General features: G+C 46.8%; 1 protein-coding gene and 1 long non-coding RNA gene across 6 annotated transcripts in view; one reads left to right on the top strand and one right to left on the bottom strand.

Moving 5' to 3' along the window:
* LOC149354136 (uncharacterized) overlaps positions 1-13,346 on the bottom strand; it is a 78,634-nt gene extending 65,288 nt beyond the window's left edge. The window contains exon 1 of one of the 2 annotated variants that reach the window (XM_089583075.1): positions 13,203-13,346. The gene's annotated coding sequence lies outside the window, so the exon portion shown is untranslated. The remainder of the gene's footprint in view (positions 1-13,202) is intronic. The other variant, XM_089583076.1, reaches the window with a different exon arrangement.
* Positions 1-23,909, top strand: part of LOC149354127 (uncharacterized) — a 532,700-nt gene that overhangs the window by 3,946 nt on the left and 504,845 nt on the right. For all 4 annotated transcript variants that reach the window (XR_016291179.1, XR_016291176.1, XR_016291177.1 and 1 more), the window contains exon 2: positions 23,104-23,159. This is a non-coding gene — a long non-coding RNA (uncharacterized LOC149354127). The remainder of the gene's footprint in view (positions 1-23,103; positions 23,160-23,909) is intronic.

Here is a 23,909-nt window from a genome sequence, read left to right as displayed (position 1 = left end):
TTTAAGAACAACATAAATTTTCAGAATGGCGCCTCCGCATTTCAAACAGGCACTGCGCACTAAACGAGAACACTGGCGAACATGGCTGGTGTAGTGCGTTTTAAGCAAACGGCCCGCAAGCATGATGGGGTGTGCCTCCACACTGCCAAGAAAAGCCAAAAACGCGTGATCGGCCTTTAAGGTGATTACTTTCACTTTTACGGGCAGAATTTCTGTCGCACCAGGTACTACACTTTTGAACTCCGTCCCACCTACTTCGGGGACAGAAGTACCCAGGAAACGCCGCCGCTGGATCAAGTGCATCGCTGCACCACCAGTCACCCAGCGGTCTGAGAAAGGAGCATCCATTTCGCGTGCCAATGGGTGCTTGCCTGGAAATGTCTGCTCTTAGATATGGTGCAAGAAGCAGCCCACACGATGAGTTGACAAGCTGACGTAGGCAATCTGCATTTCTTTTTGGGTTTTATGAGCAGCTCGCTGCTGCGGGCTGCCGGATCGTTGCTTCGCGCCTGTAAAGCTGAACGATCGGTACGCCGTTCCGGGGACATTCTCGGACGACCGCCCCTTCTAGCCGGAATGAACACGCCGACAAAAAACATACCGCCGCCAGCGATAAGTGCTTTTGAGAGCGCGCCCGCGTACTGGGAACTTCTATCCCTGATAGTACATGCGGACCGCGGGGTAAAAGCACTTTTTCAAAAGGTTACACAGTACACGTTAAAGAACCCCAGGTGGTCGAAATTTCCGGAGCCCTCCACTACGGCGTCCCTCATAGTCTGAGTCGCTTTGCGACGTTAAACCCCATAAACCAACCAACCAATCTTATAGGCCCGATTGACGCTTGACAAATATGCCATTGCAAAGAACACCAACAAAAAAAAAAGGCTTCTCGCGCACAGTACATCAGCATCAGCGCATATTTTTTAGCTTGTCAGGATGCGATCGCATGAGAAGCTTTAAGTGCAAGCTGTGTCTCTTTCTGCTGCGGTCACGGCTGCGGTTGAAAGGAGCAATAGCATAACACTGCACGTGCATGTTCTAGATATGTGTTTTCATTACAGTCTGCCTTTATGAAATGGGGCTCGCATAGCGCAATATCTCGCTAATTTCTCTACACGCCAAGTGTATCAAAGCGTTAGCCAGCGATATTAAATGACTGAAGTGACCACAGACCACGAATGATCTGTGCCTGCGCCGCCGCGGTGGCTCAGTGGTTAAGGCGCCCGTCTACCGAGTCTCAGTACCCGGGTTCGAATTCGATCGCGGCAGCCGCGTTTTGATGGAGGCGGAACGCAAAAGGCGCCCGTGGGCTGTGCGATGTCAGTGCACATTAACGATCCCCAGGTGGTCGAAATTATTCCGGAGACCTCCACTACGGCACCTCTTTCTCTCTTTCTTCGTTCACTCCCACCTTCCTTCCTCCCTTCCCTTACGGCGCGATTCAGGTGTCTACCGAGATATGTGAGACAGATACTGCGCCATTTCCTTTGCTCAAAAACCAGTTTACCAACCAATTTGCGCCTGTGGTCCAGTCCGTCAAACCCAGCCTTATTACGCTAAGGTAGTAAAGTAGAAATGGAGTTATTTCTGGGCTACATAGTGGTGATATGAAGGTAAAGTGATTTCGGAAGGAGCAGTTATCTCACAGGAAAATTCAAAACGAAATTGAACGTCGTGGTAGTCAAACTGGGTTACTGTTATGATCGTTGACCCTATCGTATCACGACGCATCACGGAAAAAGCTGACTAGAGCGTTCTGTAAAACTGAAAAACTAGGCAGTTTTACATACTTCAATGTTAATCAGCGTGCTCGCTGCGCGTATGTGCAAAGAAAACAATGTTGCTCCTAAACCAATTCTGGGCTTTGCGTCGCGACTGGCGTTGCGCCGCCGGTAACGCGGCTCTGCAGAGGATGAAAACGCCACGCGCCTGGCAACAATTCAGAGTTCATGAGTCGCCGCTTCCAAGACGGAACTGAGTGTCTTCTGCCCTAGACAAAACGCTTAAAATCGACGCGATATGCACAGCCTAAACTGGTGCAGCCATCGACAAGATAACCTGGAATGAGTCAGTGATAACAAAGACCACCAGGGGTTGCGTGCAACCGCTAGAACATGAAGCAACAACGAGATATAGACGCCGGCATGAGAGCGCTGCCAGATGGAATGACCTTGCCGTGATAACGATTGCGAAAACATTTGCGAAAATAATCGGCAGTAGTAAAACACCAAAAATTGTGCTATTAGGAATCCCTCGGTGCTGGACCATAGACCGGAAACTGGTGTCTTTGGGTGTACAAGATTCGCCAGAAAAAAAAAAAGAGATCGCGGTTCTTCGGTGAAGCTGCGTTGATTCGCGACCTTGTGGAATTTAAGAGGCATTCTGCGTTAATGTCTGAGCATTTTCGCGCCAAATTTGTGCGCTAGCTCACCAGGGCTCCGAATATCGAGAAACTCCTTTGCAGGCTTCATTAGACCACGAAAGTGTTCCGTTTGCTTCAGACGCGAGTCGAGTTTCTGCGTGGCCGACTGTACGACCGCTGTTAATGCCCCGTGAAAATAGCAAACGTGGTTAGAAAACCAGCTGTAGCACAGCAGAAGACGAAAGACACGGAAACGGAGATGCGAGAGCGCCAGTGCAGTTCGTCTCTGTTTCTGTATCCCTCAACCGTCTTCTGCTGTGCAACAGTTTTTCTAACAACCATGCACCAACAAGCCAAACAAGCAACGCTGCTGACCAAATGTGGCCCTCCATAGGGCACTAATAAATGAATACACGGACTAGTTGCGTTACTGCAGCGGCTCGAAAACTGTCTAAACAGCCTGTGCTGCCTGAACATGTTGGCCCAATCGCATTGCAGTGGTTCTCATTCTCGCCGTGAGTGATCTGAGGAATGGACTGTGTGTTGTTGCAGTACTATAAACGCATATGGTGGCCCAGATTATGCAGAAAGAGCTACTATAATTTCACGCTTCCAGCACTTACCCAGCCAAGCTGAATGAGATTTATAGTGCGCTGTTGCGTTCAGAAAAAATCCGGCTATCACTCTTTCAAATAGCCGCCACGGTGGCTCAGTGGTTATGGTGCTCGGCTACTGGTTCGAAAGACGCGGGCTCGATCCCGGCCGCGATTGATGGAGGCGAAATTCTAGGGGCCCATGTGCTTTGCGATGTCAGTGCACGTTAAAGAACCCCAGGTGGTCGAAATTTACTGAGTCCTTCACTACGGCGTCTCTCATAGTCTGGGCCGCTTTGGGACGCTAAACCCCATAAACCAGAACCAAACAAACACTCTTTAAAAGGAACGGGAAATAACAAAATAGATGTACAAACGTAAAGTGTGTGTTAGTGATTTTTCACAAATATTTAGATAGATATAGCTGAGCCTGCAGTATACAGGTAACCTGCAATGCCGAGGTGGGGGTGCTGATGCTTAATTGTACCGCTAGAAGCTTCCGACCACAGCCGCTGGGGTGGCGGCAACAAGGAGACATTTCACACTATATATAGGCACGACGCGTATGTTTGATATTGCTCCATATCAATGTGCCCAGTGACGCAGTTGCGCTAATTGTGACCTTGGCAGAGGCGGACGCTCGTGCCCCGAGATATGCGATAGTGGGTGGCGTCGCAAAACTGCTTTAAGTATCGCGTGTTGCGGAAATATACGCGCCCCGTAAAATGATTCTTTCAGCTAAACGGGCTCATTGTTCGAGCTCACATTTCGCACAGAAATGGCATTTGGTCGGCAGAATTGTTTAATACCACGTTTGCTTGGGGTACCTACCTGATTCGAACAGAATAAGTCGGATATTCACATCGTCTGCGGCGACGACGAAGGAAATTAAGCCGCTCTGTCAGCGATCGCACTGGTGGCGCCATCTCGTTTGTTCGCCGCGAAGTTTAAGCAAATGTGGGGGATGTTTGCGGGAAGTTTGAAGGCTCTCTTTCAAATGTTTTTTAATTGGTCACAAAAAACGCAGTTTGGCAAAAACTGCGCGAAATTCGCAACGTTTCGAATGCCTTTAGCAATAAATCTTTTCGAGCTTCGAGTGTCGTCTGCTTTCGTCTGTTCGCTACCGGTGCGGTTTGATGTCGTACACTGCCACAGAATAAACGCTATGAGCGCTCTGACACCCTCCTGAAAGCATTTTTGCATTATGCTATCTGTGTAGATACCATTTGGTTCTCCTTTATTTGCAGAGGATCGGGTAAGGAGTAGCGGCGGTGCGTTAGCTCCCACCAGGCAGGATTTTGGTGGCCCTGATAAGGGCCGTTTCGCGACTTGTTCTTGAGATCCTGTGCAGCTCAGACGTCAAAGTGGCCGCCGTTGGCTTGGATGCACCTCTCCAGGCGCTCTTCATAGTTTCTGAACACGTTTGCCCGCATTTCATCAGTGATCTGGTCAAACGCGTCCTCAATGCGGGCCTTGAGCGCAGCGATGCTCGTCAGTGTGCCGGCGCTGTATACAAGCGATTTTATGAAGCCCCAAACAAAAAAATCGCACGGGGTGAGATCAGGTGACCTCGGAGGCCAGGGCATGTTTTCGGACCCGCGGCCCATCCACTTGCGCGTGAAATTCTCATCCAAAAAACGCCGAACCTTTGAGGCGCAGTGCGCTGGGGCACCGTCGTGCTGGAAAATGCACACCTCTTGCTGCATGTGTCTTTCGTTCAGTTCAGGCAGAACATCGTTCTGCAGCAGCGACAGGTAAGAGTCGGCAGTGACAGTATCACTGAAAAAAAATGGTCCTACGACCCCTTCTCTCCAAATCCCGCACCAAACTGCCACACCTGGAGAGTGAACAGGACGTGTTGTTGAAAACCTGGGGTTTTCCCGGGACCACTGGCGCGTATTTTGCCTGTTCACTGCGCCGTCAAGATGGAAAATAGATTCATCAGTGAACAGTATGAACTGCAGATGTCCAGGGTCTGCAGCAATTCTTCTCTGTTCTGCGCGACAGAACTCCAATCGTTGTGCCAGGTCCTGGGCGGTAAGCTCTTGGAGCACGCGAACTTTGAAAGGACGCAGCCCTTTCTTCCTAAGGTGTCGGCTCACTGTTGACGCTGTGGTGCCGAATAGCAAACCTGCGCGTCGGCAGGAAAGCCGTGGGTTTGAGTCGAAAGCGCCCTCAATTGCATCAGCAATAAAACTCCTGGAGCTTCCAACATCGCATCTTTTCGTTCTTCCGACAGTTCCAGTTGACAGAAACTTGTCGACCCACCTTTTCAGAGATTCTCGATGCGGCGGTCGACGATGGAACTCCGCACGAAACTTCTTACGCACGAAGCGCATGGAATTGGATGCGCACATCCATGACACGGCCATGGCCTTCTCTTCGTCAGTGTACGGTCTCATTTGTCGGTAGTAAGCTTCCGTACTTTACGAAAGAAGGCAAGACTGAAAGCACAGACTCAGAAGCTGCAGTCGGTAGCGAACAGACGAAAGCAGACGACACTCGAAGCTCGAAAAGATTTATTGCTAAAGGCATTCGAAACGTTGCGAATTTCGCGCAGTTTTTGCCAAACTGCGTTTTTTGTGACCAATTAAAAAACATTTGAAGGAGAGCCTTCAAACTTCCCGCAAACATCCCCCACATTTGCTTAAACTTCGCGGCGAACAAACGAGATGGCGCCACCAGTGCGATCGCTGACAGAGCGGCTTAATTTCCTTCGTCGTCGCCGCAGACGATGTGAATATCCGACTTATTCTGTTCGAATCAGGTAAGTGCCCCAAGCAAACGTGGTATTAAACAATTCTGCCGACCAAATGCCATTTCTGTGCGAAATTTGAGCTCGAACAATGCGCCCGTTTAGCTGAAAGAATCATTTTACGGGGCGCGTATATTTCCGCAACAGTCGATACAATCATGGACAAGAATTTGCGGGACGTGGGTTCGCGGAAAGAAATTGATTTCTGTGCGGTCGAGCCAAGGAGTTCAACAAGAAGCATTGCAGCACTGGGAGAAAATTGCTCTTCAACCTCTGGAAAAATGCTAGCTGACTTATCAGCGAGGTGCGCAAATACTTTTTTTTCCCTCCGAATCCGCATCCCACAAATTTTTGTTCATGGCTGTATGCATAGTGTCCAAAGCTTCTTCCCTTCGCTTCCCAGCGCGGGAAAGTTCACTGCAAGGCCCCTATCACAGCACCGAGTATGCCCGCCTATGCTGTTATAGGGCAGCGCTAGTGAACAATCCGAAGGTACGGGTGCCCAGAAACGTTGCCGAAAACACGATAAAACTGAATTTCCTTGCTGCTCTGACGCGTGTCGCGCACGGAAGTGTTAAGAGCGCCTTTCAGTTCTTGTCTGCGTGTATATACAACCGACGAAATAAGCTTTGTTTTGTAATTTAATCTCCTGAAAACTTTAGTGCTCACCTTTACGCTCGAAAGGAGAAGGCGAGACAGCCGCTGCCGTTGCTAAGTTGATATATAAAGCGCAGCGCGCACGTATAGACTGCGTATATACCAGGTGTTTTAGGGAAGCCCGCTACTAATTTTTTAAGAACAGGCCTTTCGAGATAAAACGTTGGCATTTGCGGCATTGTAATACCAGTGCTGGATGACGTCAAGAAAGCGGTGAATCACGTTATGCGTAACCTGATTAAGTAGCAGAAAATGGTTAACATATCAACTTTCACTGATATGCAACTGGTGGCAATTAGAGGTTGGCAGCTGGCCATTAGTGATAACTATATCATTTTATAAAATTTCGAAAACGCGGTTACCCTCGACGCTGTGGTTCAACAAATTTTGGCCGATTCTCGCGCAATTCGAAAGCCGCGCGCCCGCGTTTGGCGCACATCGATGCCCTCCAGCGAACAGCCCCTTCGGCAGGAGCAGGGAGGAGCGGTACTGTGAAGAGAGCAGCGGCGGGCAGAGCAGCGCGGGCGACTCAGAGAAGGTCACGTATCACGTGCACCGCGGAGCGACTCGATTTGGTGGACGTTGCTGTACGCATACTGCCGGCACGCGATTTTCTAACGGCTAGACAAATAGCCAAAATTTGTTGAACCACAGCACCGGGGGTTTTAGTGTTATCGAAATTCTAAAAACAGATATGGATTTCTAATGGTCAGCTGCAAATCTCTAATTGCAACCAATTGTCTACCTGCATCAGTTAAGAATTTAACTATTGGAATTTCGTTATCCAATTTACTAGTCAATATGCTTCACTTCTTTTATGACGTCCGCGAACATGGTGGTACTTCGCCAAAAACGCCATAATTTTACCTCGAAAAGCCTATTTTTAAAAATTAGTGCCGGGCTTCCCTGAAACACGTGTACGGGCATTATTTCTGGCGTAGGAAGAACGTTGCCTCCTGTCTAACGATTACTGCTTTACTCAGCACGTAGGTCACCTGTGGATATTGTTTCTTGTTCAATACCGCCCTTGTTCCAATATAGAGCTCGGACGCCCTTGTCGGATGATAGAGGTTGCTGGTTAAAAACACTGCGCCAGACACCGACCGATAAAAGCGCGGGTACCAGAGACCCCAGTCTGGCGTCTCGTGTCCGGTTCCCTCCGGGCGTGAATTTGCAAAAGGTTCCAAAAAGTCCGCTGCGCTCTTTGGACCAAGCGTCAGCTTTGAACACACATTCTACCAAGCTGGTTAAAATGCAAAGCTTGTGTACGTGCTGCGCCTGCTCCATTCGACGTCTACTCTTCACCGCGCATTTAGCAATCACGGTGCATTGCACAAACTTTTTTCGGGCCCAACTGGCCCAACTTCAAAGGTACCTATACAAATAGAGTTTTTGTAGCGTTTATTTTCAATTAAATTGGGGGTTTGTAATTTGCAATTGCTGTTTTTGTAGACGCGAAATTATTCTGCCTTCTATCGTCTGTATTTGTGCGTCCCCTGATTCTAAACATTCAGCTCTTTTTCTTAGAAATATTCATCCTTATTCGTTCACAGTTTAGAATGCTCCGTGAGCTGAAGTGGTCGTAAAAATATGGCTTATTATAGAATAAATTAGCAGTGATCTCCAGCGAACCAAAGTCTTTCCATGTGTCAGCATCTGGGGCATTTTTGTCTATTAGATGGTGATGCAAGAATTTATGAAGGTTTGTTATCCAATGTGTAAATTTCAAACTACACTCATTGCTTAACAACCCGTAGCAAGTCAATTCACGTACGACACTTAAAACTTAAAGTTGATAAACTGCGCCAAAAAGTACACTGATTTGTTTTGTTCCACTACCGTAGATATCACACAAAGACCAGAAAAGGCGTAGAAAAAACCAGCACATCTATTTTCGCCATTGGAGGATATAGTTTAGAGATGACCGACATAGCAGAAAGGAATTCTTTCCGATCTGTCCTGAACAGAGCCGGTGCGTCCCGCATGAGAGATCAAAGAGCCGAGTGTCGCCAAGCTGAAACTCAGGACAGAAGAGAAGCAAGTTCTCCTCCACTACGGCATCCCTGATAGCGTGAGTCGTTTTGGGACGTTAAAGGTACGCTAGAGAGTATTCTGAACTCAACTTTTTACCGCGCGAACTCGATCTGCACGTTCCGAGCATCCTTTGAAACTTCGAATTATTGTCTTGTGCGGAGTCAACTAACGCGTGGAGTGCCTTTCAGGCAGTCGCGTGGCGGCTTCGCTTTCGCTTATATTTTGTTTCTTTTAGGTTTCCATGAATAAATAGGCCTATTCAGAGATAAAACAGTTGCAAATTAGGCGCATGGAAATAAAAATATGCGTTGGACTCTTTGCTTTCGCTGATCGCTACGTATCACTCCGCCGATGGCAGAGCGGCAAGCCACGAAGGAACTGGCTGAAAAGTTGGTTGACTCCTCGTACCGTCAACGGCGAGTTCAAAAAAAGGTGGGAGCCGGGCCGTTTAATCCGATTTAAATGAGTGAAATCGGCCGCACAGGACAATAATTCGGAGCTTCTAAGAATGCTCGGAACGTGTAGATCGGGTTCCTGCGGTAAAAAGACGAGCTCAGATTTCCCTTTAGTGCACCTTTAAAGCCCCGTAAACCAAACCAGAAGCAAGTTCTAGGGGTGTGCGAATCGTACATGCAACGTGCTATGCACTTTACTGATGACCACGAAACAAATGACACACAAAGCACGGACTGACAACTGGTTATTTGTGTTGAAGGTTTTCTTTTTTTTTTTGTGCAGAAAAAACATGTGTTACGCTGTTAGAACCAGAATGTGAATTGTGAAAACTGAGAATGCTAAAAGGCAAAAGGGGTGAAAGGAAGACGATAAAAAAGCCAACCCAAAGAAGCCAAACACTGACGACGGAAAACATCCAGCATAGGATGTGTCCCACGCCTTAAAATATCACCGCGACAGCGTCAGCAGTTCCAGTTTGTTATCTGACAATGACAGTGAAATGTTGCTTACACATTTCTCGGGACCAGGAGATCTAATCAATGATTTATCTTTCTCTTTCCGTTTTTTTTTTTGGCATGAACTCTGATTGAGGTTCTATCAAACAGAGGCCTATAATCTTTGCAAGGGTTGCAATGCGTTGCCAGCTTGCCTGGGCGATCAATTAGACCGCACTTGTTTTCATGCTCCCACAACCTTTTGCTCACACATCTACATGTTTGACCAACATCGCCCATTCCGCATGCCAGTGGGATGAAGTGTACAACTTCGTTGCCACACTCGACGAAGTGCTTCTGGTGCTTGATGGTACTGGTGGGAGCTCTGACGGCTCCACCTTCACTGTTAACGTAAGCAAACAAACGTAAAAATTTTTGATGCTGTGAAGACGACTGGTACATCGTGTCTACCTGCGATTTTCTTTAGGCCGTGGGAAACACCATATATATAGGGGAGGACGACGGGCCGCACCTTTTTCTTGATTTCGCCTTCGTGCTATTTGTTTCGTGGTCGCCAATAGAGTATATAGCGCATTGCATGTATGGTGTACAGCCAACAAGGCCCAGCCTTCGCATGTTTTGCAGTGTGCGAATATTCGAAAATTTTGAACTGCGAATCGAATACCTTCCTGTTCAATTCGTTGAACGAATCAAATAGTGCATATACAAAATTATTCGAAATAAATCGAATATTTTCTGAAGTTATCGAATGTTTTTCGAATAATTGGCACCAAGTTCGAATGGGCACACTGTATTTTTTTCGACGATTTCTCCGAAAAGAGGACGCACACTGACGCCGCGTACCGTGCTCCGCGATCGGTGTGCGCGGGATGCAGGGTTCAATGCCGCGACGTGGTCCGTTTGGGTAGCGACGTTCATAATGCTCAAACATGGATGGCTTCCCAGAGTGGACGACGTGGCAAGGCTTAGGCATGGTCAGCAAACCCTGCCTTGATGCCCGATCGCGGAGACTCATGGCTCATACGTAGCTCTCGCCCGTCTCTTATACTGAGATGCGGCTCTAGTTTATTATGCTTCGCCATCAGTAGCAAACAGCAACTTTTTTATACCTGTACACTGACGGTCAAGCGTTATACTGACTTCAATTTTGCCCCCCCCCCCCCCCCCACCCACCCTTCCAATATTTAGCCCTAATAGCCATAGCTATAGGAAGTGCAACATGGAAAACGCAGTCGTGACAGCGCTGTCGTGAAATTGTGCACGTACGGAAGAGCCCGGCGCCCTCGGTAGTTCAGGGTTCGATCCCCAGTGCCGCCAAGTGCCCACGGGTGATGCAGTGGGTTCAAGCTTTCCCCTGGTCTGGTGCTCGGCTTATTTAGGGTTAAATGCTTGGGAAATGGGTCTTTGAGCCCACCTTGAGTAGAAGAAAGTACATACGCTGTGCCATGGCGCTCTTTGGCCACAGATGCCCTCCCTATTGAAAAAGTCCCACATGTGGCCCATATTAACTCATATGTGTCCCATATGAATTCATATGTGTCCCATATGAACTCATATGTAACACATATGAGGCCATATGGGACGCACATGAAGAAACACTTCACTTCTTATAAGACATAGGGCAGCACGTGTAGTTGATATGGGAGGTGATGGTAGGCCATAAGGAATATAAAATATGAGTCCTGGTAAGGTTAAGAGTACTTGAACCGCCTACTGGGTCCGTTGTCTCATTGAGATGGAAATCTGCACGACCTAGAACAACGGTGTAACCTGTCACCATTGCGCGTGTCCCAGCCTGTGGTTCATTCTGTGGTTTCATGCGTATTTGCGTACTTCTGAAGGCTTAGTCGGAAGTGTATTCTCGACGCTGCTCCTCCGCTGGCCGCATGTGAAGCTAAATGACGCATTATGCCAGGAATTTATAAGCCAGATAGCTGAGCGTAGCAATTATTACGTGCATTCTGAGGGGACAACATGAAAGCTAGCACTGGGAAATTATGACATCCTCAGATGGTTCTACCGCAACCGATACTTCATAGGATGCAGGGCACTGGTGACACCTGCTGATAGCCCGCAAAATATTCAGCTCTGATAAGCCGCGCATCGATGAGGTTATTTGTTTAACGGAAGACATCAGTTCAGTGCTAGGAGCTCGAATTAATCGTTCTAAGAGTTGCGGTGTCTGGTTTGGTATGCGGGGAACGACATCTGCCTAAACCGCATGATGGATTGACATCAGTGTGCTACTTTCGGAGAGGACCACGTGGCGGCGCTACCGCCGCTGTTAAGAGCAATAAATACTGCTCGCGCGGCCATAGACGCACAGGGGCCGCTTCCTCGTCTGATCCAGTAAGGTGGCGTTACGGAGGACTGTTCCTGTGGTCAGCGTAAGGAAAACCATGCTTGTTTCAAAATTTCATGACAAGCTTGCCCTTGTTTGGCGATGGGTGAAACCTGGTGTGTGTGAGTCTTTTTTCTCGAGGGTGTAAATGAATAAATGAGAAACAATGAAGAAACAATGAAGAAGTCAGATAATCAAGACTCAGCGATTGTCAATTTCTATGCTTCTTCTCACAGAACAAGCTTGAACAGTTTCACAGTCATTGCCGCTTGGGTTTTTAGGGACAAAGGTGCGCCCTTCGCGTTTTTGTATGCTCATAAATTTATTAACGATATGCTGCATTACATGAGCGCTGATTTCTGAACGTGTGAACAGGTGGAAAGCGAGACGAGGTCGCTTTCTTCCATGCGCTGTCTTCTAGGAGCAATTAACCCCGCCTTGTGTCCTTAGTTTGTTCGTATGCAGTGAATGGAAGACACTTAACGAATGCAAAGTCGCTATTATGCCGTTATTTTTCGGTCAGTTATATTCTATTCTTGTAATCCGCCCATCTTTCTGACTGATTCCAGTGACAGCGAATGCTCTGTGCAATCGAAGTGCAAAGATAATCGGAATTATGCAGAATGCGAATGATATATCACACCCCTCCGTCGATGAGAAAGCACCATGTCACCAAACTTGCACGTCATAATAAGGCCTGGAGTGCAGCGACAGTATAGCACAAAACTCTTCAAGCTTGAAGTATGCCCATTAGCCGTGTGCTCGGCGATCTTTTCTTTTTGTTTTTCAATATATAGCCCCTCGTATTTACACAAGTCCTTCTAGTCAAGTAAGATTATCTTTTTATTAGATATGCAGACTATAGGCGCCTGATTAGAACTGTGCTGTCATGGTCGTGAGATAGTTTCACTGCAGCTGGGATCCTCCTGCTCGTATGCTGTATAGATCTCTGTATTGCTGGCTCCAAAAAAATCACGTACTGGCTCTCAGCGGTTCCTCTATCTCTTTAGCATGCATACATCCTTGTAATAGCGCTCCCAAGATATATATTTTACAACACAACTCTGAAAACAACGTCTGAATGTGCCGACGAATTAGGCAACGGAGCAAACAACGCGGTTCCGGACGCCGATACTTCTCAGACTAGTTCGCTTCGCCGCCGCAGCATGACGTCGATTTCGTGCACATCGCCAATTCCTATTGCTCTCAAAGCGTGCGCTGGACAATACTAATTTTTTGAAGGCCTGCTGGCACATGTGGGGTGAACGTGTGTCGGCGCGTCGGCTACGGCGAAGGAAACTGGAAGAAGCGACATTTACAAACAACACATTGAAATCTTAGCAGGAGCAAAGAAAACAAGGCAAGGCACATAGAAGAAGCGAAATTAATTTAGAAAGTTCGAAAGAAAGAAAAGCTATAAGGACGAGGGAAACAGAGAATGTAAACTTAAAGAATTATGGGGCTATACACAAGTTATACACAAGAGGCTCAAGTTTGCAGCTTTAGATATAATCAAGAAAACAAAGGCTGATGTACAGCCTCCACATACAGGCTCGAGACAACGGCTTCGGAGCGGGCGGTAGTCGTCCGGGCGCTGGCTCGTTGGCGGCGGATATGGGCCGAGGAGCCGCGCGTCCCGACGCAGAACTTGGGCCCTATCGCGCACGCAAGCCACCACCCGAACGTCTTCCGCCTCCGGCTTCTCACAGATTGCGCCTCTCCATATCCGCGCTGCGCCTACCAGGCCCAAACCTTGAATTGACAAGGCCGGTCCACTAGCTCCTATACATGCACGCTACGTTACGCTAGCTGCCCGGCGTTCTGGCAGATGCCCCCGAGAGCGTGCCTGGCAGTCCCCAACTGGCCTGACGAGTTTCCCGCTCGCTGTCACCTTGTAGTCAGGTTGGGCGCTGCTACGCCCTGCGTTGACATTTCGTTTTCTGTGCTTTTCGTTTTCGTGGAGCCGCAGGTTCTACTGTCCTATTTTTCCTGTGTGCTCACGTAAGAGCGAAGTACAAGTGATATAACCATTGTGCGACACTTGGATGCGGCGCTGAGTGCTAACACTTCACTCGTTACAACGTGCGCTTCAATGATGTGTTCTTCAGTTGCTGGTGGCGACGGCCAGAAACTGCTTATAGTCACGTTTCCCGAAATGAAAGATGAAAGAAATGAAAGGGCTAACAAAGACTAAGGGACCTATCCGCACCGCTCTCCTTCCTCCTTTCTCTCAAAAATTCCCTTCCCCATGCAGAGTAGCACGCCAGCGATTTTTAAAAGTCGACTAAATTCTCTGTTTTTTCATTAAAGGGTTTCTCTCTCACAAAATGAAGCTCGCAAGCGGTTTTGAATTAAAGCTTTTTCAGGGGAGCATTTTGCATTCAGTACATATTTCAGAGTGAGTAACTGAACTTTAAGCCCTTACGTGCTGCATTTTAAAACTGACTTGGTCGTTTGGCAAATTTGGAAAAAGGCTAAGAATTAAGAGTGAGGAGACGACTGGTAGCATTATTGAGGCTCTAGCAGGACAGTGCAAGAACATTTCCTAAAAATGTTCAGCAAACTGTAAAAACGAATAAAAGCAGATGCTGTACGAAATAACTCTGCCTGTCTCGGCAGTAATTTCTCGGTTTTTCTTGTCGCACAGCTTTCGAACTGCATTTTCAGTAAAGCTATCGACCTCATAGCGAAGTTGTCTGACTTCGACGCAGCCTTCGTAGGACGGTCCATAGCAGCCGACGGCGGCAGCGTACACCGATAGTAATATATGCCGATCGTTTTTTTAGCTGTCCCCATCACTTTCCAACGAACCATGCACAGCGGGAATCTATTCATTTCATTGTTCTGCATGAACTCATTTTTTGCATTGCTTTATGCATCTTGATATCCATCCGTGTTCCCAAATGACAGAAGGGAATAGGTCTCTTAAGAACGAAACATACTTCATAACAGACAGCCTCCTGCTTGGCAATATATATATAAGAAAAAGTCACCAGAAGCTGCAAAACATAACTACAAAAACCTAAGTCCTGTTAAGTTTTTCAATTTCTGGTGACTTTATCTTATATTGATCAATCAGCTGCCAAGAAATCACTTTATATACATAAAACATCAAGTCACCAGAAAATGAAAATTATAACACGATTTAATTCACGACGTTTCGGCTGGAGGACCAGCCTTTTTCGAGTCTGCTACAGTGTTCGGTACAGCAGCGCGAGGTACATGAATACCGTAAAGCACTAATGCAAACAATGAGCAGGGGGAGGATGAAAAGAGACAAGAAAGCTTTCTGGTCTTTTTTCATCCTCCCCCTCCCCTCCATATAGTTTGCATTGGTGCTTTACACTATTCATGTGCCTCGCGCGCGATTTAAAAGCTGCTGTTTCGAATACTGTTGTACACTCGAAAAAGGCAGGTACTTCAGCAGAAACGTCGGGAATTAAATACTGTTATGTTTTTCGATTTCTGGTGACTTTAATCTTATATTGGTCAATCAGCTACGAAGAAATTACTTCTGATATATATATATATATATATATATATATATATATATATATATATATATATATATATATAACTGATAAACATAGGTTCGCTATTCATTAGCTCGTGTTTAGTTGGGCATATGCTTCCGCAATAAATGCTACCCTTCATTATTCGCTTATTAGCTCTTTGCTTTGTGGGCCAAAGGGCCAAAGGGCACACATCGTATAGCATGCAACTGCCAAGTTTTGGTTATTACTACTCATGTGAAAGCATTCGCTTCGATGCGTATTATTTGCAAAGACTGCAGTCACCATATATATATATATATATATATATATATATATATATATATATATATATATATATATATGGCTGCAATCTTTCTTTCCAAATAATATCGAAGCGCGTGGAGTGCTTTCACATGAGTAGTAATAACCAAAACTTGGCAGTTGCATGCTATACGATGTGTGTGTGCCCTTAGGCCCACAAAGCAAAGAACGAATAAGCGAGTAATAAAGGGTAGTAGTTATTGCAGAAGTATACGCCGAACTAAACACGAGCCAATGAATAGCCAAACTATGCTTATCAGCTGATTATTTCAGACAATACTGCTCTGATAGCGACAAAATGCGCCGGAAACTGTCGGAAAGCTGGCGCGGGCGCCAGCAGAGAACGGGCAACTGCCGTGACGTCCCGGAGCCAGCGGATAGATTTTGCCACAGCACGGCTCCCTTTTGTTCCGACGGGGCTGCCTATCGGCATTCAAGGTTTACACAACCAATGATTTCATGCATGCGGACCGTCTTTGGAGCCTAGCCACCGCGTGTGCATCCGGTTTACACATTCAACCCCTTCCCGTGGGCACAGTCAACGCCAGCGCTATGACACGCGCACGAGTACCCGCACAGGATCTAGCTGGCACTGCCAGTACACGTGCACCGAGTCGCGCTCGCGATTCTCGATGTCCCCAAGATGTCAACACGAGAAAATCTAAACATCCTATTCACTCATTGTGAGCCATATTGCAAGCGGCCGCATGTTACGATTGCATTGTTACGCAGTGCAATCACAACAAGCATGCGCGAATATAGATGAAACCGAAAAGGAATATGCAAAAAGAACACTGCTTACAAAGGAATTGAAATAACACACCGATAACACAATGAAAGCAAACCACCTCAAGGGCTTATATATATATATATATATATATATAAGTAAACAAGGGAAGGGGAATGAGGGGCTCGTTAAAATATGAGAGAAGCAACAGCCACAGAAACCAAGGGACACAGGGGATATTTAATTAATTTATTTATTTTGTGCTGTTGTTCGATTTAGAATATTACTGAATATGTTATCGCTTAAAGCTAATTCATTAGAAAAGCGGAAGAAAAAACAACCTCATGCTGCCGGTGGGATCCGAACCGGTGGGATCCGGACCATAAATACCTCCGAAAGCAGATTTGACAGCCGTCGCCGTAGCTCAGCGGTAGAGCACCGGAGGCGTAATTCGGAGGTCGTGGGTTCGGATGCCACCGGCACTTATATATATATATATATATATATATTACCATTTCCTTCTCCCCGCTTGTTTTTCTGGTTGTTCAGCCGCGGCCCTTGTGAGACTTGTCGTGCTGTCTATTTACGGTCGCCTGCCCTCATTCTCAAGTTTGTTTCGAGGGCGGAGATTATACCTCCTCGCTTGTTCTGTGTGCTTATATTGACGAAACGGATTCATTGTAAGCCTGCCCTGACGAAGGGGATACCATTCCCGAAACTGTTGGCAAAATAAACGTTAAAAGAACAGTCGCGTATGTCGTAATAAACTAGTAAACTGGGTCATTGGAACACCTACTGAATATATATATATATATATATATATATATATATATATATATATATATATATATATATATATATATATATAATTAAGCAAACAAGGGAAGGGGAATGAGGGGCTCGTTATAAATATGACAGAAGCCAACAGCCACAGAAACCAAGGGGCACAGGGGATTTTTTTAAACTAATTTATTTATTTTGAGTGTTGATCAATTTAGAATATTACTGAATATGTTATCGCTTAAAGCTAATTGATTAGAAAAGCAGAAGAAAAAACAACCATGTGCCGCCGGTGGGATCCGAACCCACGACTTCTGAATTACGCGTCCGGTGCTCTATCTCTGAGCTACGGCGACGGCTGTCAAACCTTCTGCTTTCGGGGGTATTTATGTTTACAAGTAACCTAACCTTGAGAGTGTTCATCAGCGCCACCCACGTTCATAAGCGGCGGACGTAGAACGTCCTGAGTAACCGCAGGTGTGACGTAGAACGTCATCGAACGGAGAGGGTGGAAGCTGCGTGAGAACCCTCTTATGCTTCCTATGGCATCAAGGCTGCCAGAACCGAGGCCCTCGCTAAGCAATTAAGCAAACAAGGGAAGGGGAATGAGGGGCTCGTTATAAATATGACAGAAGCCAACAGCCACAGAAACCAAGGGGCACAGGGGATTTTTTTTTAAACTAATTTATTTATTTTGAGTGTTGATGAATTTAGAATATTACTGAATATGTTATCGCTTAAAGCTAATTGATTAGAAAAGCAGAAGAAAAAACAACCATGTGCCGCCGGTGGGATCCGAACCCACGACCTCCGAATTACGCGTCCGGTGCTCTACCTCTGAGCTACGGCGACGGCTGTCAAACCTACTGCTTTCGGGGGTATTTATGTTTACAAGTAACCTAACCTTGAGAGTGTTCATCAGCGCCACCCACGTTCATAAGCGGCGGACGTAGAACGTCCTGAGTAACCGCAGGTGTGACGTAGAACGTCATCGAACGGAGAGGGTGGAAGCTGCGTGAGAACCCTCTTATGCTTCCTATGGCATCAAGGCTGCCAGAACCGAGGCCCTCGCTAAGCAATTAAGCAAACAAGGGAAGGGGAATGAGGGGCTCGTTATAAATATGACAGAAGCCAACAGCCACAGAAACCAAGGGGCACAGGGGATTTATTTTCACTAATTTATTTATTTTGAGTGTTGATCAATTTAGAATATTACTGAATATGTTATCGCTTAAAGCTAATTGATTAGAAAAGCAGAAGAAAAAACAACCATGTGCCGCCGGTGGGATCCGAACCCACGACCTCCGAATTACGCGTCCGGTGCTCTACCTCTGAGCTACGGCGACGGCTGTCAAACCTTCTGCTTTCGGGGGTATTTATGTTTACAAGTAACCTAACCTTGAGAGTGTTCATCAGCGCCACCCACGTTCATAAGCGGCGGACGTAGAACGCCCTGAGTAACCGCAGGTGTGACGTAGAACGTCATCGAACGGAGAGGGTGGAAGCTGCGTGAGAACCCTCTTATGCTTCCTATGGCATCAAGGCTGCCAGAACCGATGCCCTCGCTAAGCAATTAAGCAAACAAGGGAAGGGGAATGAGGGGCTCGTTATAAATATGACAGAAGCCAACAGCCACAGAAACCAAGGGGCACAGGGTTTTTTTTTTAACTAATTTATTTATTTTGAGTGTTGATCAATTTAGAATATTACTGAATATGTTATCGCTTAAAGCTAATTGATTAGAAAAGCAGAAGAAAAAACAACCATGTGCCGCCGATGGGATCCGAACCCGCGACCTCCGAATTACGCGTCCGGTGCTCTACCTCTGAGCTACGGCGACGGCTGTCAAACCTTCTGCTTTCGGGGGTATTTATGTTTACAAGTAACCTAACCTTGAGAGTGTTCATCAGCGCCACCCACGTTCATAAGCGGCGGACGTAGAACGTCCTGAGTAACCGCAGGTGTGACGTAGAACGTCATCGAACGGAGAGGGTGGAAGCTGCGTGAGAACCCTCTTATGCTTCCTATGGCATCAAGGCTGCCAGAACCGAGGCCCTCGCTAAGCAATTAAGCAAACAAGGGAAGGGGAATGAGGGGCTCGTTATAAATATGACAGAAGCCAACAGCCACAGAAACCAAGGGGCACAGGGGATTTTTTTTAAAACTAATTTATTTATTTTGAGTGTTGATGAATTTAGAATATTACTGAATATGTTATCGCTTAAAGCTAATTGATTAGAAAAGCAGAAGAAAAAACAACCATGTGCCGCCGATGGGATCCGAACCCGTGACCTCCGAATTACGCGTCCGGTGCTCTACCTCTGAGCTACGGCGACGGCTGTCAAACCTTCTGCTTTCGGGGGTATTTATGTTTACAAGTAACCTAACCTTGAGAGTGTTCATCAGCGCCACCCACGGTTCTGGCAGCCTTGATGCCATAGGAAGCATAAGAGGGTTCTCACGCAGCTTCCACCCTCTCCGTTCGATGACGTTCTACGTCACACCTGCGGTTACTCAGGACGTTCTACGTCCGCCGCTTACGAACGTGGGTGGCGCTGATGAACACTCTCAAGGTTAGGTTACTTGTAAACATAAATACCCCCGAAAGCAGAAGGTTTGACAGCCGTCGCCGTAGCTCAGAGGTAGAGCACCGGACGCGTAATTCGGAGGTCGTGGGTTCGGATCCCACCGGCGGCACATGGTTGTTTTTTCTTCTGCTTTTCTAATCAATTAGCTTTAAGCGATAACATATTCAGTAATATTCTAAATTGATCAACACTCAAAATAAATAAATTAGTGAAAAAAAATCCCCTGTGCCCCTTGGTTTCTGTGGCTGTTGGCTTCTGTCATATTTATAACGAGCCCCTCATTCCCCTTCCCTTGTTTGCTTAATTGCTTAGCGAGGGCCTCGGTTCTGGCAGCCTTGATGCCATAGGAAGCATAAGAGGGTTCTCACGCAGCTTCCACCCTCTCCGTTCGATGACGTTCTACGTCACACCTGCGGTTACTCAGGGCGTTCTACGTCCGCCGCTTATGAACGTGGGTGGCGCTGATGAACACTCTCAAGGTTAGGTTACTTGTAAACATAAATACCCCCGAAAGCAGAAGGTTTGACAGCCGTCGCCGTAGCTCAGAGGTAGAGCACCGGACGCGTAATTCGGAGGTCGTGGGTTCGGATCCCATCGGCGGCACATGGTTGTTTTTTCTTCTGCTTTTCTAATCAATTAGCTTTAAGCGATAACATATTCAGTAATATTCTAAATTCATCAACACTCAAAATAAATAAATTAGTTTTAAAAAAAATCCCCTGTGCCCCTTGGTTTCTGTGGCTGTTGGCTTCTGTCATATTTATAACGAGCCCCTCATTCCCCTTCCCTTGTTTGCTTAATTGCTTAGCGAGGGCCTCGGTTCTGGCAGCCTTGATGCCATAGGAAGCATAAGAGGGTTCTCACGCAGCTTCCACCCTCTCCGTTCGATGACGTTCTACGTCACACCTGCGGTTACTCAGGACGTTCTACGTCCGCCGCTTATGAACGTGGGTGGCGCTGATGAACACTCTCAAGGTTAGGTTACTTGTAAACATAAATACCCCCGAAAGCAGTAGGTTTGACAGCCGTCGCCGTAGCTCAGAGGTAGAGCACCGGACGCGTAATTCGGAGGTCGTGGGTTCGGATCCCACCGGCGGCACATGGTTGTTTTTTCTTCTGCTTTTCTAATCAATTAGCTTTAAGCGATAACATATTCAGTAATATTCTAAATTGATCAACACTCAAAATAAATAAATTAGTTAAAAAAAAATCCCCTGTGCCCCTTGGTTTCTGTGGCTGTTGGCTTCTGTCATATTTATAACGAGCCCCTCATTCCCCTTCCCTTGTTTGCTTAATTGCTTAGCGAGGGCCTCGGTTCTGGCAGCCTTGATGCCATAGGAAGCATAAGAGGGTTCTCACGCAGCTTCCACCCTCTCCGTTCGATGACGTTCTACGTCACACCTGCGGTTACTCAGGACGTTCTACGTCCGCCGCTTATGAACGTGGGTGGCGCTGATGAACACTCTCAAGGTTAGGTTACTTGTAAACATAAATACCCCCGAAAGCAGAAGGTTTGACAGCCGTCGCCGTAGCTCAGAGGTAGAGCACCGGACGCGTAATTCGGAGGTCGTGGGTTCGGATCCCACCGGCGGCACATGGTTGTTTTTTCTTCTGCTTTTCTAATCAATTAGCTTTAAGCGATAACATATTCAGTAATATTCTAAATTGATCAACACTCAAAATAAATAAATTAGTAAAAAAAATCCCCTGTGCCCCTTGGTTTCTGTGGCTGTTGGCTTCTGTCATATTTATAACGAGCCCCTCATTCCCCTTCCCTTGTTTGCTTAATTGCTTAGCGAGGGCCTCGGTTCTGGCAGCCTTGATGCCATAGGAAGCATAAGAGGGTTCTCACGCAGCTTCCACCCTCTCCGTTCGATGACGTTCTACGTCACACCTGCGGTTACTCAGGACGTTCTACGTCCGCCGCTTATGAACGTGGGTGGCGCTGATTAACACTCTCAAGGTTAGGTTACTTGTAAACATAAATACCCCCGAAAGCAGAAGGTTTGACAGCCGTCGCCGTAGCTCAGAGGTAGAGCACCGGACGCGTAATTCGGAGGTCGTGGGTTCGGATCCCACCGGCGGCACATGGTTGTTTTTCTTCTGCTTTTCTAACCAATTAGCTTTAAGCGATAACATATTCAGTAATATTCTAAATTGATCAACACTCAAAATAAATAAATTAGTTAAAAAAAAATCCCCTGTGCCCCTTGGTTTCTGTGGCTGTTGGCTTCTGTCATATATATATATATATATATATATATATATATATATATATATATATATTCAAATTATTTGTATTGCCGCCGCGGTGGCTCAGTGGTTATGGTGCTCGGCTGCTGACACGAAAGACGCGAGTTCGATCCCGGCCGCGGCGGTTGAATTTCTTTGAAGAAATTCTAGAGGCCCGTGTACTGTGCGATGTCAGTGCACGTTAAAGAACCCCAGGTGGTCGAAATTTCTGGAGCCTTCCACTACGGCGTCTCTCATAGCCTTAGTCGCTTTTGGCCGTTAAACCCCAAAAACCAAAACCATCAAATTATTTATTGAAAAAGCACTGCAGGTAGTTAATGTGGCACTCAAGTAGGCTACAAGTCAAGAAACATGATCACAAAGAGTTTTTCTTTAAGAATGCAAAATAAACAAATAAAAACAAAAGACCAAGAATAGCGATTGTGGATGCGTCGTGTAACAAAGTAATTTTGTCGCTGGAAGGACTAGGGTTCTAGAATGAAATAGCGAAGACTGTGTTCTCATGACGATTTTGGAGGGCAATTCATTCCATTCTTTTATTGATAAGGCTGAAGGCGAATTCCAGTTTTCCGTCTGGGCGAAGATAAGGTTAACTTTGTAGGCATGATCGATGCAATGTGAGGCGTGAGGTGATGGCAAAATATGTGACCGAGCAAATGATACTTTGCGTGTGGAAAATGTGGGCGTATTAATTGAGTGTGGGGAAAAAAATTGACAGTGGCTTAGCTCCGGTTAAACCTGCTTTGTTTGACGTCGTGGCTGTCGCAGTTCGCGCACAATGCACTGGGAGCACCACGATAACGGTGTAGGCAAGCGCATTATATAGCCCTCTTTCCGCATGCGTAGTAACTGTGGTAAACACGCGGCTGCAAGTCGCGTCATACGAGGAAGCCGAGCGCGCGCCGATGCACACTCGGTAAACACGCGTAGAGCGCGCGAACGACGGCGAAGGTCAACCGGCGGAGCCGCCGCCGAGCGCGGCTCCGCCGACCACCTGCGCCTCTCCAGTGACGTCACGCGGCGATCTGGCGCATGCGCAGCTGTGGCTAAAATTGACCCCGGCGCATGCCAGACCCGGTGTTTACTAGCCTAGTGAAGCTTTTCACTTAAAAAAAAACCTAGCGAATTTTTAGCGTACAGTGAGTTACGGCATGTTGAGCTTTGCCTTCAAAGATTTTCATCTTTGAAGGAAGACAAGATGAATCGAGCAGCTTTATTCTGGACTGCTTCAAGTAGATCGGTTAGGGTGATTTGGTAGGGATTCCAAATGACTGATGCGTATTCCAGGGAAGGACGCACGTGGAGATGGAATGCTTCAAGCCTGGTCCCCCTGTCGACCATATGTAAGCATCGCTTCAGAAAGCCAAGTTTCTTTTGCGCTCTAGACGTAATATATTTTTTGGGCTCAGTCCATTCTAAATTGGAATTCAAGAAGACACCGAGTTATTTAACTGATGAAACCGAGTCTACGAGACCAGTAGGATTATGTTACAGGACTAGTATTCATTTTCAATTATAGGATACAACTACTTTGACTGTATGAATAAACTGTGGAAAAGATTACAGGTGGGATGAGGACACTCTGGGGATGTAGTATACAGAGTGTTTTCATTTAGTAAGACCAAGCATAAAAAAACAAAACAAGACAGTTCACAAAATGGAAACCCCAACTAGTGCAGATTTGATGGCAGTCGTCTTGGGTTAATGCTGATATATACGGAATTGGTCATTCTGTATTTATGCCACTCCTGGCGTATTGGCGCAGCGGTTAAGCGATGCGCCACTGCCCCGGCACGTGCTGCCACCGGTGGGGCTTGCGAGACCCAGGTTGCCCTTCCTGAGCAACCTGTCGCGACCAATCATTATCTGCCACCTGCCACAGTGGGCAGTTCGCTCACACTCCGGTGGGCAGGTTGCGATGATGTCACAAGGTCACGTGGCCTAGGTGGCCCACCTAGGTTGCTTCTCCGGGGGAAAAACGCTGCGGGGATTTCTGCTCAACGGGACCCTAACAGTGTTGCCTTAATATGCCCATTTGAGTTGGTTCTTTCTGGGTAACTTTAACATGGTTAGTTTTTTTTTGAACTCGATAC

Source organism: Amblyomma mixtum, chromosome 3 (assembly GCF_055824585.1).
Source record: "Amblyomma mixtum isolate Tamu chromosome 3, ASM5582458v1, whole genome shotgun sequence".
Taxonomy (NCBI): Eukaryota; Metazoa; Arthropoda; class Arachnida; order Ixodida; family Ixodidae; genus Amblyomma; species Amblyomma mixtum.
The sequence above is the reverse complement of the archived record's forward strand: the minus strand, read 5'-3'. Positions and strand labels throughout refer to the sequence as shown.